General features: G+C 36.3%; 2 long non-coding RNA genes across 2 annotated transcripts; both read left to right on the top strand.

Annotated features, from left to right (window-relative positions):
* The first annotated feature begins 887 nt into the window (after positions 1-887).
* LOC139940532 (uncharacterized) lies at positions 888-9,786 on the top strand. Its single transcript, XR_011786464.1, has 3 exons — positions 888-976; positions 9,061-9,151; positions 9,748-9,786. It is a non-coding gene; the product is annotated as an uncharacterized lncRNA (long non-coding RNA).
* Positions 9,787-11,284: 1,498 nt separating this feature from the next.
* Positions 11,285-13,922, top strand: LOC139940527 (uncharacterized). Its single transcript, XR_011786463.1, has 3 exons — positions 11,285-11,374; positions 11,956-12,037; positions 13,638-13,922. It is a non-coding gene; the product is annotated as an uncharacterized lncRNA (long non-coding RNA).
* The last annotated feature ends 4,269 nt before the right edge of the window (positions 13,923-18,191 follow it).

Raw genomic sequence — 18,191 nt, 5'->3', positions numbered from 1 at the left:
TTTTGCTTAGCAGCTTTATGAAATCAGTCCCATGTTTCGATCGTGATGTTAAACACGTGTAAAACAAAAACAACAACATTGGTTGATCATCTCCCTGACTTCTCAAATGCTAATACAACTTAACAAAAGGCTGTACAGAAAGTGTACAAACTACATGGTCGGGGCAGAGAAGTGTGGGGCACCCACGTGGGGAAGGGGATCATTCCATAATAATAATGGGGATAAATGGCAGGGAAAAGTTTGGTTCAACGGGGGTGAAAAGAATTTGACGAAATAACCTGAAAACAAATTGGGAATTCGCAGATATCAAATAAATATTGATCTGTTAAAAAAATCATTATATGAAAAGAGCGAAGAAAAAACTGTCTTACAAAAAGAAAAGTGATTTGGGATATTGGGAAACCATACAATAGTATAATCCAATTGATCAACTTTTAAGTTCTCGTTACCTGTGTATGAAAAACAGGTACATACTTCTGAGTCACGGGCAGATTTGTTCAGTATCGGATGGTGGTATTGATCAACTTCTAAATTCTCCATACCTCCTTGAGACAACAAATCTCAGCTCTATTATTTTGCGCCTTCCATTTTCTTCAAGGGTCATTGTTCAATTAATTATCAGTCAATAATGTAAACACTGGTTTATAATTAAACCCGTGCAAGAAGAGGTACTCGACCACCCCTTTGAAAATAAATAGTTTCATCCCTTGCAAGTCCCGCCCATTTAGCACCAAATATGGTCACAAAAGTTGGCCAAGAAAATTCTAGAAGGTCCAGCTATGCAAATTTAAAAGCTGGTCGCTGATTGGTTGGGGGCTGGACGGAGGACGCCGGCCGGGGTCGTAGGTGAAAATCTGCATGATTTGAACATTTCAAAGAAAAATGGACGACTTTGTAAAGTTTCCATGTCTTTTATCTCCAAGAAACTCAGCTTTTCACCGGATTTCCAAGTTCAAACTATTACAAAAGTGCGAAGGTGAGTTGAGGTTTTTTTTGTCATGTGAATTATAGTGTTTTAAATAATTTTCATTCGCAGAATTTGAAGAAATGTTGAATTTTACAACACAACCCGCAAGCTGAAAAGTAAAATAAAAAAACACACGTGTTGACTCGATTATTCGGTGCGCAGACGACATTGTTGAATAAATGTGCAGGTTAAAATTACCGAACGTGTTGTCCGAAACTTCTCCAAATTGGAAAGTATTTTGCACGACTAACACTCTTTTAAAAGCATGCTCATGTGATGCGGGCACTTAGAAAAGAAGGACTGTGTTCCGTTTGCCGTATAATCTTTATTTTTAGCATTCATTTAGGCTGAGTTTTGAAAACTTACTTTTGCACAATCGTCCATGACAACCCGTCCAACCAACAAAAGAGCATGCCAAGTGAAGCGAGTTTAGTTCTGAGACTGGCCCTATTTCATTTAGCAGAAAATATTTCTTCGAAATTTTCTTTGAATTAAAAGTGGATGTAGCACAAGTCGCAACAATATAAACTTTATGGAAAGGGGCTGCTGGTATTCTTGTTCCCGCTAACTAATATAATAAGCAAGATTTGTCGTGCTAGCAAATTTGTGTACCTACCACCAGGCTTTGTGAAATTGGGCTCTGGCTTCTCATGCCTGATGTCACTGAATAAAACAAAATTGTGCTGAGAATTGTTAAAATTATTTTCACATGAATACTGTCATGACGATTTAGATCTTATTTTGTAGTCTTACTTACAAACATAAGTGCTATTATTTAAACGTAGATAATTTTCACACACGAGCCCCACTTAATTTTTGCCTGAGCAAAGAATATTGTCAAGCAGTATTTTCTGCTAGACAACTTTATTAAATTGGGCCCTGTCAGTGTAGGCTAAGCTTAAGGCATCTTCTTTATTATGTGGACCATTTGTAAGTCTGAAATTCAGACCCTGATATTTTTATAAGTGAAAGCTATTTTGTTGACTTATACATTGTAATAAACTAAGAGGTACCTAGCAAGATATTATACACAATTTTGACAGCCCAGGCCTTTCAAATAAATCAAGGTAGAAGATTTTGAGTCCCTAACTTCAGCATTTTTGACAGACCTCAACAACCTGTTAGATAATTGAGGAATTTAAATGATAAAAATTTCATATTTGCAGGGGCATTTATTTAACTTTTGAATGCGCAGGTGGTGGGGGATGCTGACAAATAATTTAACAGCAAAAGACAATCATAGTCCGACAATTAAAAAAAATAAAAATAGCGAATTTTCCGTGCGTCTTTTTTTTCCGTCAAAAATACCAACAAGAAACACGTGAGTTAACCAATTTTTAAGACATTCAAAAAGCTCGAAAAAAATACAATGAAAACACATTTAAATAATAGTTATTTTGTGACAATGATTGCTGCGATACCTGGTCAACTATCAGAGTAATCAGTTTTTCAAATCTCCAGCGACGTATTTTGTTCTTGTCTGTCATTGACTTCCGCGCGACGTTCATGAATTTTCTGATCGCCCTGTAAGATGACCTTTGACACGAGACGTACCCCCTCAAACGTCTGCTTGTAGTCAGGCACCAACAGTGTTTTTACGGAACGCGAGATCAGCACATGTTTTTCTGCGCGATCTTATACTCGGGCAAAATAATTCTGTCAAGAAAATGACGTCGGCATTTACTGCCGTTCGACAATCCATTGGACAGCTCCAGACGAAAATCCAAAACGTCTTTCAGATGATTTACGGAAATACTTTCTTCAGAACGCTAGTTTTTGGAAACTAAATCAACTTCCATTCAGGTATGTTTGATGTGGATTGCGCGAAGGTAATAAAGTCTGGAACGTCATTTTGCAATTAAGTCCGTCCATTTTCTGGAACGTCATGCAAGTCTGTCATTTTTTGGCGATCGTCACTTAAAATCTGTCAAAAATTACGTTCGAAACTGACTTTTTTTACCTAAAAAAAAAACGTGGACGCTTGACAAAGTTTTTAGTTTTGATAGATATATATAGGTATGAGAGGCTGCAACAATCAGCGAAATTACAGTAGTCTTGTGCCAGAAAAAAAATAATTACAGACAATATTTGCTTCGTTTTTCTGTCAACCTTATGCCCTCCTCTGGCAGGCTTATATTTTCTGTGTTTGGTGTTTTGTTGATTTTTTACTGATTTCATTTGAAAGTACATCTGTTGGACCTCATTATAGTAAACAATGAATGTTCCTTGTGATCTACTTAAGCTAGTTTTGAACTAAATATATATATCCACAGGTTTCACTGCTGCAGACTCTACACTTTTAAAATGATCACAACACAATTAAAATTAACTGATCTGTCCTTATATGAACATTTTTATAAACCTTAATAAGTATGCAATTATTTGAAATATCTGAAAAGGTCAAAAATAATTTTTTGCAAAATGACATTTGAGGTTGTAAAATGGTCCATATTTCAAAGAAGATGCCTTAACAATTTGCTATAGGCACAAAAAACGCATGCCTGACAGAAACTAGTTACTATAGCCAACATTCCATAAAGTTTACATTGCTGGTGGCTCTAATCATTATTTGCCTAGCATTGGGCAATACAAAAAACTGGTGTGTTTTTTCCTGCAATTCTCTGCTTTTCAAACAGCTTTATTAAACTTTATTAAACTTCTGTTTTCCCTTAAAAAGTTAATTTATGTACATGATGCATAAAAAACAAATCAAAATAAATATGTGGCGTTGAATGTCATTAATTGCCAATGTTTTCGAAAAAAATTATAATTATTACCATATTATCTTCTTTTTTATTCACAAATCAAACCAACTGAAATTGCCCCCCCCCCAACAAAAAAACCCATCAACAACAAACAAACAAAACACTACAGCAAACAAATCAACACCCCAACATAAAAGATCAAGAAACAGCAACAATGTTCGCTAATGACCTTTTGGCTGACAATCATTTTTAGAAACAAGTATTGAATTAAAGATAAGTAATATGAAGTAAACAATTATTTTAAGGACTAGGTATGTGATCAGGAATTCATTTTTTGTTTTTAAAGAAAAATACTTCCATCTAGGGCGTTCAACTGAAACTCCATATATATCAGAAGACTCAAGTATTTATTGAACTTTTACACAATGTGCTTGTTTAGTACACAAAGCCAGTCTCTAAATTGCTTGAAAACCTCCATCTGAATAGTCTTTGACCAATCAGATTTAAATTCATGGCCAATACTTTGAAAAGAAAAAAATTGTCCAATGTTAAGAACTTTCTTTCTCAAATCCACATGATGACCCTAATGAAGAGCCCTGTGCTTGCAAAACTAATTTCTTGAGCAAGAACTATGAAAATTAAAGTACTTTTCTTGTAAATATGCAAAATTATAGGTTAAAATGAGGTAAAGAGTAAAAGCGTGAACATGCTTTAGAGAAAAAAAAGTCAAAGACGCACCCTTGAATTAAATGTTTTTTCTAAGGCCTCTAGAACAACCCATTTTATACACTATCATTTTGTTAATTAAAATAAAAAGGGAAAATACACCCCCCAAAAACAAGTATTGTATAGTAAGAGTTTTTTAGGGGGTCTGTCAAATTCGCCTACAGGTTGCCAACCTTGATTTTCTCACAGGTGAAACAATTTAAACCCCCACCCCCTATCATCAATCTGTATGTTGTACTCATCATGCATAACTTATTTGTAAAGAATGAAATTCTGCGAGCCTAAAATCATTGACAGGGCTTGAATTTGACACTGGACTTCAAACATGGGGCCAGTGATTTAGCATCGGCTCAGTAAACTCAAAGTAGTCTTGTGTTTTTCAATTGAATAATAAAAAACACCACACTTTTTGGAAAGCTCTTTCTCATTTTTATTCTGGTCTTGTAAAAACAATTCTGGTCAGTAATTTGCTATAGTCGCAAACCCTGCGATCTTTAAAAAAATTATATTTTTACCCCAGATTCGAGCCCATGCTGGGAACATATGTCAACAAGGTGAAGATGCCTGGAAATTACTGGAAACATGTCATGAATATACTCTGTGTCAATAAAAGAATTTCAAATTGTTACCCTCATTTTAAATCCCTCAGTTGTGACACCCTAAAAATGGTGTGTTGGTAAAATTCACTGCGCGTTGTGATTCCCTCTTTAACGTTGTCACAAACAGACACACTGAGACTTCCCAATTTTAAATTGAAGTGCCGGCATGGGCCCAAAAAAACAAAAACTACTTCGCATTTTAAGTTTTCACTTACAATTTGTATGCCCTAGATAAATTTTCAATAAAGAGACACTCGTCGTTTACAAATTTGTTTGTTCTCCCCGCGCAGTTTTCGCAAAGTTTGACAGTGTTCGACAGTTAAAGTCACCTGGAAGTGGTATTTTGTCAAAATAAAGCTTTTGTCACTAAAATATGTGTTTTGATAAGTGGAATATGAATAAACAATTAACCAAGGTTTGAAAAAGTTGGTTTCCATGTTATTTACAAATTTGAAAATAAGCCCGACCCGAGAGGGTGCTGTTCGTGACGTCAATCGAGGCGCAATGAATCGCATGCAGTGCCAACATAAGATAGTGACGCTTGGCGCAAGTTAAAAACATGCCCTCAAAGTTGAAACAATACCTGATTTTTTTCACGTCAGGCAAATGCTCTTTTAGGTTTGTTACGTCTTTCAGGTACCTTCTTCGACTTCCCCACTAGCTGGAAAATTGTCGGAATGGCGTACTCTCTTAGAAAAGAACTTTTCTCTTCCATGTCAAAATGTGTAGTGTATTCCGGATTCTCGAAGCACAACGGCTCGCAGTGTTTGCTGCACAGCGCTGGAAAAGACTTGCAAACTGACCCCATCTTTAGTTGTTTTGCTGCATCCAGCAGCAATACACCTGGTCGACATTGCCGGAAAAATGCAACAAAAAAACTTTTTCAAAACATACAAACTAGGACTTGAATGTACTTGCACGTGTGTTCGATGTTCGATCGATGCAAAGTCTGCCAAGATTGACGTCACAAAAGGGGTAGGCGGAGTCGACCCCACACAACTTTATAACAAAATTTAAACATATAAATCGTTACAAACAATTACTCACAAAAATATTTTATTGTTCAGAAACATATACTCTAATGTTTGGGGGAAAAAAAGTCTATTTCCAGGTGACTTTAATTACTTAGCTCTTACGTGCACAAGGCAGTCGCTAGCGACCACCAAAAACACGTTCAAATTGGACTGAGAATCGGTCAAAACTACAACCCACATACTGCCCATTCAGTGGTTTAGAACGATTGTTGATCAATTTTGTTTGACGTAATAATCAATAGGGGGCATTATTGACAAATTTAAAGAAAAACATGGTTGAATGTGTTTTGGTTTCAATTGTGTGATTTTGCACTAAAAAGCGACCAATATCTCAACATGGCATCTCGTTTTAGAACAGATGAAGCACAGGAATACCTTTAAATTATCACAAAATGGTTCTGATTGAGAAGGCTATGGGAAACAATGTTTACAAAACTGCAGTATAATCCATTGCCATGGTTATAATTATAAAAACGTTGCTTATTCTCAAAGATTATCTCCTTGGCTAACAATAATTTCACTGGTTTAGATCTGTATCTTAACCAGGTAGGCCTACAGCACCAAGCACCATAAATGAGTTGCATTGATTCATTTTACTTTACATTTAGAACAATAACATCAGTCTGTTCACCAATGGGTTAAATAAACATACTGTGATTTAAATTAAAACATATTTGCATGGTTTAGGAGGAAAAGTTTCCGTATGGCGCCACCACTTTTTCATTCGAAATAAAATAATATAGTATCTAATTTACCTGATTGACATATCCCTTTTTGTAAAAATGAGTGAAAAAGTGGTGGCGCCATACGGAAAGTTATCCGTTTAGGATCTCCACTTTCATGCTTGAACAAAATTTGTTTTCAAATAAAGCAAATTAACTTACTGGTTTGCTGTTTAATGAGTTGCCTTTCTGTCTGCTCTCCATCACATAATGTTGGCCTCAAGCTCCTTAAGTTCATCTTAGTCTTCCATTGCTTATTTGTAGAACAAATCCCAAGGAGATTTCATGGAGCCATGTGCCCAACAGTTAAACATTGCAGAGTGAAGTTACACCATTCTTGTTTTATTATAGACCTTCTCCACATGCAGCAAAAGACTAGTATGGTGTGTGTCTAGGCACTTGCAACTCTCCATGCCCACTCACCCGTGCTTCACTGCACAACTCACACAAAAGGCTTCTTCCAGACATACTTAGTTAATCTTATACCTTTCTGGACTAATACAAACAGCTACTTGCATTATTCAAATGTCTTCACAACTTTATGAATAATATTTACACACTATTTGAATATTATTTGTACACACTGGAGGAAAATACAAATAAATATACAATTTGTCAACTTTGATTTGGCAGATGTAAAAGTGTACAAATCAGTGATTGGCAAAGTTACTAACAGCATTCACTGCAAAAGCACATAATTTAATATAATATCAAGACATTTTGGAAAATTTTAGGAATTTAAGGAAAAACAAAAATTGCCCCATAATGGTAATTTGTTTTAATTATGTTGGTGTCATCATGTAAAACTTTGTAAAATAAAAATTTAGGGCAGGTTCCAAACCCCTTGAGAACTTTTATGGAACTGGATTGTTATTAGGCCTGGGCGAATTATTCGAATATCCGGTTAATGGCGAATAGGTTTTCCTATCCGTAACCGCGAATGCCTTTTTTTTCTTAACCGGATATCCGCATAGGGCGCGAATAGCTATTTATAAACCGGATAGTTCTGTAATTACAACCAAGTAACCGGATATTCTTTAATATCCGAATATCCGCAGACGTCGGGCGACAACTGACATGAATGTTTTGTCTGAATCCTAATGAAACTTCTATTAAGACAGCATAAAACAGCATAAATTAAGTATTTAACTATGCTCACCTCCGTGAAGAGTTAAAACAATGACATTTCTGACGTAATTTGTTCAAAGATTACAAAAGTTTTCCTTCACGTAGAGTCATCCACGATCAAAGAAAAAGCAAATCGCCATCTTTAAATTAGATCCGGTCATTTTTATGAATGAACCGAGTGACACTGTCGAAAACTAATATCAATCCGCCCAGAAGATCTCATTCACAAACGAACAGCGCCCTCTAGCGACAAAAAATTTTAAATATTTTTTTTAATTTGTTTTTTAATAGCGCCCTCTAGCGGCGAGAAAAACTATTCGAATATCCGGTTAATTTCGGATAGTTGGCCAGAGGTATCCGAATAACAAAATTTCACTATTCGCCCAGCACTAATTGTTATCCCCCCACCCCCCCAAAAAAAGCTTTGAAACTTCACGGAACTGTAGGTCTTCATGCATTATCAACAAAAATGTCAAAAAAATTAAAATGTCAAAAAAAAATCCTAAAGCACGTAGCGTGCTACTTCGTGAAAACCACTACTTCTTTCACCACTACCTTCTGTAAACCCTGTAAGTTATTTGTAAATCTGTGAACTTTTTTTTTCTTTTCTGTACCGAAAGGGTCCAATGGCTTTAAATGGTTCTCAAAATGCTATTTAAAGCTGGTGTAGGATTCTAACCAAATTTTGTGTATTGCCATTCATTTCAAGAGTATTTACCAAACATATACCTTCCCTTTAAATCACCTCAGCTGTAGTCAAAATTAAGAGGCAGGTTATACTTTTTGTAATTGCAAGGAAAGTATCCTCACTTACTGTATCCCAACACATGGGATCAAAATGGGCTCAAAATAGAATGCTCTGGGGATCGCCTTGATCACCATTCTTCGATTGCTTGCTGAGCACCAAATTTCTGCATTAGCTGTGTAAGCAAAGATGCCTAGTAACCTGGAGTACGTACGAGCACAAGCCAAAAGTCCCTGCTAAGCTGTTAAATTCACTTGATGAAAGTGCAGAATTTTCTGCTTCCATAAGATATTATTTGCTTACGGTAAGCAGAGCCATGAAATTGGGTCCCGTTTTATTGATTGTACAAAATTACTTTTGTGGTGCTACGATGAAATAAGGGTAAGAAATATTACTTTTAAACAATAAGGTGTGTTTGTTTCCTTTGCCTACAGCTTCAGTCTCCAAAACATCTTCATGTCAACAAGTCTGCGACCCAATCATCGAACATTCTGACCATATAGGAACTACCTTATCTGTAAGCAGGTAAATTGAAACCCTTACAGTCTCAATTCCTTCAGTATCCAAAGTGAAGGATTCAGAAGAACTGGGGGCAGTAGGCTCAAATGACAGTTGCTCATTACATGGTCTCATTCAAATCTTTTAAAGTAAGACCATTTTGGCGTGGAGTAACATTATTATAAGAAGAGGATATGGAAAAATAGAGGCCACATGCTGGCAAAAATTCCTACTGAAATGCTGCTCTTTTTGTATCACTTCCACATTGGAACGACAACTCTATAAGTTCAGTAAAACCTTATCTGTAGGGGGGTGCACTCTACCATATTTGTTAGCTTGTTATTGCTGCATCTTACCACCAACAAATTTTATGACTTTACTCAACAAATTATCTAGGGTCATGCATTATGAACAAAAAAGTTATTGTGGTCAGCGGTTGCCATGGTAACCTTTTGTTCAAGGTCAAACAGTTGAACAAACATTTTAGTAATTATTTTGGTCTTTTACTGCAAACTTCCCTCCCGTTTTACAAATTCTTAAGTGAAAGCAATTTATTTGAAAGTATTGAATGATTTGTAATGGAAACATTAATTTGCAAAGTCTACTCTTTGTTTTTGTTACAGCAAGGCTTGCCATCTCCAAAGATGTCTACACTTCAACAGGTATGGGCTGTGATTATAGGGACATGTTGCCTTGGATTGGTTTATGAAAAGAGTTTGCTATAATGAAATGGATATGGTTCAAAAGATGTTTTAAAAGATGAATATAGTGAGCCACACAAATATGCCTCGAAATTGCACGGTTTTCCTTTTATTTTGAGATCTAACACGGTCTGGAGTCCAAATGGCGTGCCATGTATAAGGAAAGCCCTGTAATTTCAAGGCATATTTGTGTGGACTATATATTCTACTTTTAAAGCCATTGTACACTTTCGGTAAACAGCATTGTCCAAGTCCCACACTTCGTGTATCACAACTTATATATAAAATAACAATCCTGTGGAAATTTAGGCTCAATCGGACATCGGAGTCGGGAGAAAATAACGGGAAAACCCACTCCTGTTTTCGCGCGTTTCGCCGTGTCATGACATGTGTTTATAACAAATCCGTAATTCTCGTTAACGAGAATTTATATTGTTTTACCGTTTTCTCAAAAAGTAAAGCATTTCATGGACTAATATTTCAAGAGAAGTCTTTCATCATTACCTTCTATAAACCCTGTAAATTATTTGTAAATCTGTGAACTTTTTTTTTTTTTTCTGTACCGAAAGGGTCCAATGGCTTTAAAACATCTTTCAAACCATATTATGCATTTCATAACACAATGTTTCAAACCCTTTTCATCCGAGACCAACTCGCCTGGTCCAAGGCAGGGTGTCCCTTTAAGGAATTGCTCTCTCTAGTAAAACCTAAGTTTTTAAAAGCATATTAGTATTATCAGTTTAGGCCTGAAAATCTAGGAATGAGAAGTGGTTATACAAGATGCAAATCATGTATGTTTTTTATTTTTTATTGTTGAACAAAGACAATTGAACCAACAGCCTCCAGGTTATGTCTTTTTGTCTTACTACATGTTTTGCTTAGCAAAGTTGCTAAGCAGTTTTTTGTTGTTGAACAGCTTTATGAAATTGAGCCCATGCATGCAGCTGATGACTGGGTGTTTCTTGGTCAAGCCACATTCACCCTCCTGGCCCACTCGATTCCATTTCACTACACACTCACAAACAGGCCATGCCGAATTCCAAACATTCTTGGCTATTATTACCCGGGCTAATGTATTCTAACAAAAATAATTGCATGTGTGTTAACAAAATAATTCACACACTATTTGCATATCTAGACAAATCTGTACAAAACTTGTGGAAAGTGCACACATGGTTAATTGTTACTGTAAATTATCTTTCAATTGGGCTGATGCTGCAACTTTTTTTGTTATGAACCATAAATTGAACGAATTGAATGACTTGGACACGACAGGTTCAATATAAATAATTGCCGCTGCACAGTTGTAATGTTTGCCAACCAGTTATTATGCATACTCTGTTGTTCATTTGAAAATACAAAACAAATCTATGGGTAAAAGCGATTTATCTGAATATAATGTGTTTTATTGAATGATGATTTTAAACATCGATGTTGCAATTGGATTTTGTTTTTATTGCAGTCTAGCTTACCATCTCTAAAGAGATCTACCCTCAACAAGTTTATGCCAACGACTGGTCTATAAAGGAGCAGAAAACCCTTTTCAGAGGTAAATTCCGTAAAGAAAAAGTTACTAGATCAATACTTGAGCCTACGACCTCCAGATTAGCATGCCAGCAGTTTCCAACTGAGCTATCGAGACCTAATGTTTACACTGTATCCCTATTATTACTTTTTTTGCCGTTGATATTTTTTTGGGGTTGCCAATTAGAAGTCATACAGACTGTAACATAATAGCCGGGGATCGGAACCCTACATTACAATACAACCAAGCAGCAGCAAAGGGATCAAATATTGTTTTCAAATATCAAGTAAAGACCACATGGGAAACTGACTGACGACTTCCTAGGTTGTATTTGATCCCTGGTTTACGGATAAAGATGTCAATTAAAGTTTTTGAGGCATTTTACATCTCCCAAAAGCCCTGTTGCTCTTGCTATTTTGCTGCAACCAAAATAATCCTTTTTTTGTTGTTTACTTAAAAAATGAACCATGAACCTTTTTTTTATCTACCCATCAACAAGTAAGTTTTCAAGCCGGGCCCACGACAAAAGCAAACCATCTGACACACTTCATGTTAATGATGGATAGTGTTTTTGAACACTACGTTCTTTTTATTTTTGATTGCAGTTACCATCTCCAGATCTACCCATCAACAAGTAAGTTTTCAAGCCTTGCCCACTATAACGAGCTTCAAGTACTCTTCAGTGAGGTAATTTCCTAAAAAGTAAACCTTTAATATTTTTACTTGTAGAAACACTGTTAGCAATTGCTGAGCAACGAAAAATCTAGCTGAGCCAAAATGTCAGAAAGATTTCATTGTTGCCACTGGCTCCCACCTCAATTTTTATGCTTAGAAAGTATTTTTCTAGTAGTATTTTCAGCTAAACAGCTTTGTGAAATTGGGCCTTGCTGAGAAATGATCTGGACACACTTTCATAAAGCTGTTAAGCAGAAGATACTACTCAGTTGATTTCTTTGCTAATAAGCAAAACAATTGTGTGGGGCACCAGTTGCAACAATGTAAACCTTTTGCAATTGTAGCTGGTAGACCAGTTTCTGCTAAGGCTGTGCTTGGCAAGTTGTTTTTGTGCTTGCAGGCTTTATGAAGCAGGGCCCTTGGTTGTAACAAATTATACTTCTGACCAGACAAAAATACTGTAGCCTTGACCGGGGGTTGCGATACACACAGCTTACAATGACACAAGAAAACAAATAACTGGCTTCTCTGTCCCTTTTTCTTGAGCTTTATCATATTTGCACTCAACAAGTACTGACTTTTACACAAGGGAGAAGGCCTAAAGCCAGAGGACGCCCTCTCTGGCGAGTGGGTTCCCCAATCGGCCTGCAGGGGCCACCAGCAATGCTCCGGTGGGGAGTCGTGCTGGCACCCCCTAACAATCGATTGGCACTGCCGATACAATACCATAATTTACCTAGTGAAAGATACAGGAGAAGAAAACAAATAGCACCAGCATATTGCAGATAACTGTTTACTTAAATTATTTCTTCAAACAAGAATTTTATTCCAATGAAAAAGTAATACATTATATCCTTTGTTGCTGGAACACAACAGCTTGTGTACAATTGTAACAAAAGTGAAACAAGCAGAGATTTGCTTAGATATATAAAAACTAACTTTTGTAACCTCCTCAGAATTATGATAGAAAATAAGGGAATCAATGTGTAGTGAAGAGGTTTTCACCTAGTGGTTTAATTCCAACGAGGCCTGGTTCTTGATAATTTTACCGAGACGAAGTCAAGGTAAATTATAAAGAACCAGGCCTCGGCGGGTTTAAACCACTAGTTGAAAACCGATTCAACACACTTTGATTCCCATTCATAAATACCTTTGCGGTCAAAAACATCACTCTTTGGTCAAAAAGTAAAATAAATGCAAAAATTATAATTGATAAATGATTTCTTTCAACGCCAAACACCTCCTACTTAGAAATGGTGAAGCCCTTCACCGCCCATGGGTAAACAACTCCTTATAAGGGAATGCTGTGCGCGTATCGCGTGATGTGGCACAACTGTTTCAGCCATTGCTCTCGACCAATAGGAATGACGAAACTGTCTTACAAGAACGGGTGCAAGGTCTTGTGTCACGCCCATGAATTAACACTTTTTACTGGTCATAAACAAAGGTTTATACACACCCACGTGACGCGCTCTCCACCAATAGGAATAGCAAAACTGTCCGAGGTATTTATGAATGCATCTTTGATTATGTTTTGTGAGCCTACGATAAACTAGCTATGGTTCAGAAATATTTGTTATTAACCATAAAGTGTTTTTTATTTTGCCTACAGCTCCAGTCTCCAAAACATCAAGAAATCAACAATTAATGTCTGAGACCCACTTATCATCATACAGCCTGGCATAAAGAACTACCTTCTCTGTAAACAGGTAAATTGAAACCAGTCCCAATTCCTTCTTCAGTATCCCAAGTGAAGGATTCAGAAGGACTTGGGCCAGTAGGTTCAAATGACAGTTGCATGTCACAAGGTCCCATTCCAATCTTATAAAGTACAACCAATTTGTGGAGTGACAAACAAGAAGAGGTAATGGAAAGATTGTGGCCACATGCTGGCCAAGATTCCTAATAATAATTTCTCTTTTTTCATCATTTCCACCTTGAAGCAACATCCTCTAAATTACATTAAAACCCTATCGGGGGGGGGGGGGGGGGACATGATCCCAGTACCAAATTTGTGCCTGTAGCTTTTTTGTATGCATCTGACCACCACATCTTATGACTTTTACCATTAGTTACTTATAGTCAGAAAATATCAAGGTCAGCTGGTACCATGGCAACCATTAATTGTTTGCCTGTGTGAAATGATAACAACAACTGTAGTTATTTTGGGCTTGTTTACCACAATTTACAAACACTCCATGCATTGCAGGACTTCAAAATGGCAAACATATGCAGCATCCATCTTAGCTTTTTATTTTTTATTTCAGCATGTACTGAGGGGTTCAAACTGTCAACGAAATACTAACAAAATTATCAGTTAGGCTTTATATTCCACCCATGTTGGCCCTCAAAGTTAACGGGAATGTCAATATTTTAAGATGGGAAAAAAAGTTGGGTTTTTTTTTTCTGAAAAAATGTTGTAGAGGCTTAATAATTACAGTGCCCACAACAGTGGTCATTTAACGGTCCCCTTAAATGATCCATTTTTGAAACTATAACTGTTTGAGGGAAGAATCAATTTGACTAACAAAATTCATGATTTGATTAAAAAAATTGGTTTGTTTAAACTGATAGTAAAAGTTAACACCAACACAAAAACCTCAGGCAAACTGTTTTAGGAATTTGACTTCACCTCCAATCACTGTTGCTTAAAATAATCCTGATGTGCACAAGTTCATCAGAACAATCTTTCCTGGTCTCAATAATGGTGTTCTGAAAGTATTTTTTATAACAATTCTTAAGTGAAACCATTTCATTTGAAATTAATTCTCGTCTACTGTTTGTTTTGTTACAGGAAGGCTTCCGACATTCCACATGGAAAAATACACTTCACTGTTATTTGAGCAGTCCTAGTGTTACCTTTTTTCTTGAGCTTTAGAAAATCAGTTTTGTTAAATTTTTAATCTCTGCTTCATTTTGCTGTTATTTAAAGTTTTGCTTGCAGTTTGTTTGTGTTTGTTGATGTTTTCCTGTCTGTATGCGTGCTCACTTGTCAAGTCGATTGCGGCGGTTGGTATACCTAAGCGGCAGATACGCGGCCGATTCGGGCATTATGTTAAAGTCCCCACGATCTTTAGGTTTTCAACCTCTACTCATGTTGTCAACATGGACCTGTTTTGGGACAGCAACTGTCTGTCACTTCTGGAATTGGTGAGTTTCCACTTTCAATTTTGATTTAGTAATTGCACTCTCTAGTAAAAGGTACATTCCTAAAAGGCAATTAGTCATATTTACATCTAAATAGCCGCTTAAGTTAGGCTTTACACAAAACCAAGAAATGGAAAGCAAATTAACATGATGCAAATAATCAGAATGCTTTGTTTTTTTAACTGTTAGTCTTTGAACTTGATCTTTCAGATCCAGAGATGCAGCTGTTCCCCAAATCAAGTGCAGAGGGAATCAGCTCTACTGGCATCGCTGAAGGCTACACATAAGGGAAAGCAACTTTTATGAAAACATCAGCATCTAGTCATTAGGACACACTATAGTTGTTCATTGTCAAGTTATGAATGAACCACCCTGTAATTTGTCTTAAATTTTTTTCATTTATTCTAGATGTGTTATTAGGCCTGACATGTTTTAATGGTGTTTTTCAATTAAGTTTTTAAACTACTTAAAACATTTCTGTAAATAAGTACACCATTGCAAGCAAGCACATATTATGCGTTTTTATGCGCTACTTGGCGATCTTAGGTCCTTGGTGGTGCGGCACTAACCCTAACCCTAATCCTATTAACCCTATTAACCCTATTAACCCTATTAACCCTATTAACCCTTACTAATTGTTTGGAATACGGAAGTACAAAGCATGGGACATTCCAGACTTATTGCGAAAAGGGACTTGGACACATGCACGTGGCATGTGGGGTCTTAGCCCGGCCGGTTGTTTCACATCTGGTGGTTGATCTTAAAGGTGCACTCCGGTGTTATCACAAACTATGGTTGACCAAACGGGTTAGTTCCTAGTCTAGGCCATGTGTCTAGGGACCGCGTTCGGGAGTAGGGGGTGCCCCCCTCAGACGGGGGCATGGACCTGGGCGCTGATTTAATATAGTATGAGGGCCCTTATGATCTCCCGGGCGTGTCGGGGCTGGTATCCTGGGACCTGCACGTGGTGGCCCTGCTTTTAACTAGCCTTACCAGGATGATATAGGCAAAATTATGAACCAAATAAATTAAACGCTTGTGATGGTGCATTTATACAATACCTTACCCTTTACTCTCATGAGTGTAATATCCAATGTACTACTGGCACAACTTTTTAGGTTATCAATTTTCTAATTGTGGTTTTTCAGCTGTACTGTTTGAAAATAGGTTAAAGTACATTGCTGTGCCAGACATTCACTCTTTTGCTCATTAAATTTTGGTTGCATGCCTGTTGCAACTAGTCAACAGAAAAAAATGTTTGAGTTCACTCTTTGGCTCTCACGATAAATAAAAAAAGAGAGGAAAAGGGCGTTTGAGAGAACTTGAGAAAAAAATAAAATAAGTGCATTGTCATGAATATGGGTAACAAATTGCTCAAAAAGTGTATATATATTCATGTTGAGTCTGTCTTTTTATTTAATCTTGTTTTTGAATAATTTTATTTTTTGATCAATTTTTAAAAATGGGCCTTTTTGAGCCAGGATTTTTTATTTAAAAAACTGCAAGGGGTTAAACTTGTTCTTTTGACTGATTTGGGACCATTTTATTTTTTGGTCAATTTTTAAAAATGGGCCTTTTTGAGCCAGGATTTTTTATTTAAAAAACTGCAAGGGGTTAAACTTGTTCTTTTCACTGATTTGGGACCATTTCATTTTTTGGTCAATTTTTAAAAATGGGCCTTTTTGAGCCAGGATTTTTTATTTAAATAACTGCAAGGGGTTAAACTTGTGCTTTTGAATGATTTGGGACCATTTTATTTTTTTTGGTCAATTTTTAAAAATGGGCCTTTTTGAGCCATAATTTTTGGTTTAACAAACTGCAAGGGGTTAAACTTGTTCTTTTGAATGATTTGGGACCATTTTATTTTTTGGTCAATTTTTAAAAATGGGCCTTTTTGAGCCAGAATTTTTGGTTTAACAAACAGCAAGGGGTTAAACTTGTATTTTTGAATGATTTGGGACCATGTTATTTTCTGGTCAATTTGTAAAAATGGGCCTTTTTGAGCCAGGATTTTTGGTTTAAAAAACTGCAAGGGGTTAAACTTGTTCTTTTGAATGATTTGGGACCATTTTATTTTTTTGGTCAATTTTTAAAAATGGGCCTTTTTGAGCCAGAATTTTTGGTGTAACAAACTGCAAGGGGTTAAACTTGTTCTTTTGAATGATTTGGGACCATGTTATTTTCTGGTCAATTTGTAAAAATGGGCCTTTTTGAGCCAGGATTTTTGGTTTAAAAAACTGCAAGGGGTTAAACTTGTTCTTTTGAATGATTTGGGACCATTTTATTTTTTTGGTCAATTTTTAAAAATGGGCCATTTTGAGCCAGAATTTTTGGTGTAACAAACTGCAAGGGGTTAAACTTGTTCTTTTGAATGATTTGGGACCATTTTATTTTTTGGTCAATTTTTAAAAATGGGCCTTTTTGAGCCAGAATTTTTGGTTTAACAAACTGCAAGGGGTTAAACTTGTATTTTTTAATAATTTGGGACCATTTTATTTTCTGGCCAATTTGTAAAAATGGGCCTTTATGAGTCAGGATTTTGGTTTAAAAAACTGCAAGGGGTTAAACTTGTTCTTTTGAATGATTTGGGACCATTTTATTTTTTGGTCAATTTTTAAAAATGGGACTTTTTTAGCCAGGATTTTTGGTTTAAAAAACTGCAAGGGGTTAAACTTGTAGTTTTTAATAATTTGGGACCATTTTATTTTCTGGCCAATTTGTAAAAATGGGCCTTTTTGAGCCAGGATTTTCGATTAAAAAAACTGCAAGGGGTTAAACTTGTTCCTTAGACTGATTCTGGACCATTATTATTATCAGCCACATTAATGCTCCTTTTTGAGTGGATGGATTTGGGTGCGGGAACGGAGTGGGGTTTATTAGGGTTTTTACAGCAAATCATGTAAAGTTTAGTCAAAGGAGGGCGCTATAACATTGTTCCATCCTAACCGTTTTTGTTATAGCTCCCTCTAGTGGCCGTGAGTACTCAGCATCCAAAAGTTTTTGCTATAGCGCCCTCTTG

This window comes from Asterias amurensis, chromosome 1, assembly GCF_032118995.1.
Source record: "Asterias amurensis chromosome 1, ASM3211899v1".
Classification (NCBI taxonomy): domain Eukaryota; kingdom Metazoa; phylum Echinodermata; class Asteroidea; order Forcipulatida; family Asteriidae; genus Asterias; species Asterias amurensis.
This window is presented reverse-complemented; position numbering and strand designations above follow the sequence as displayed.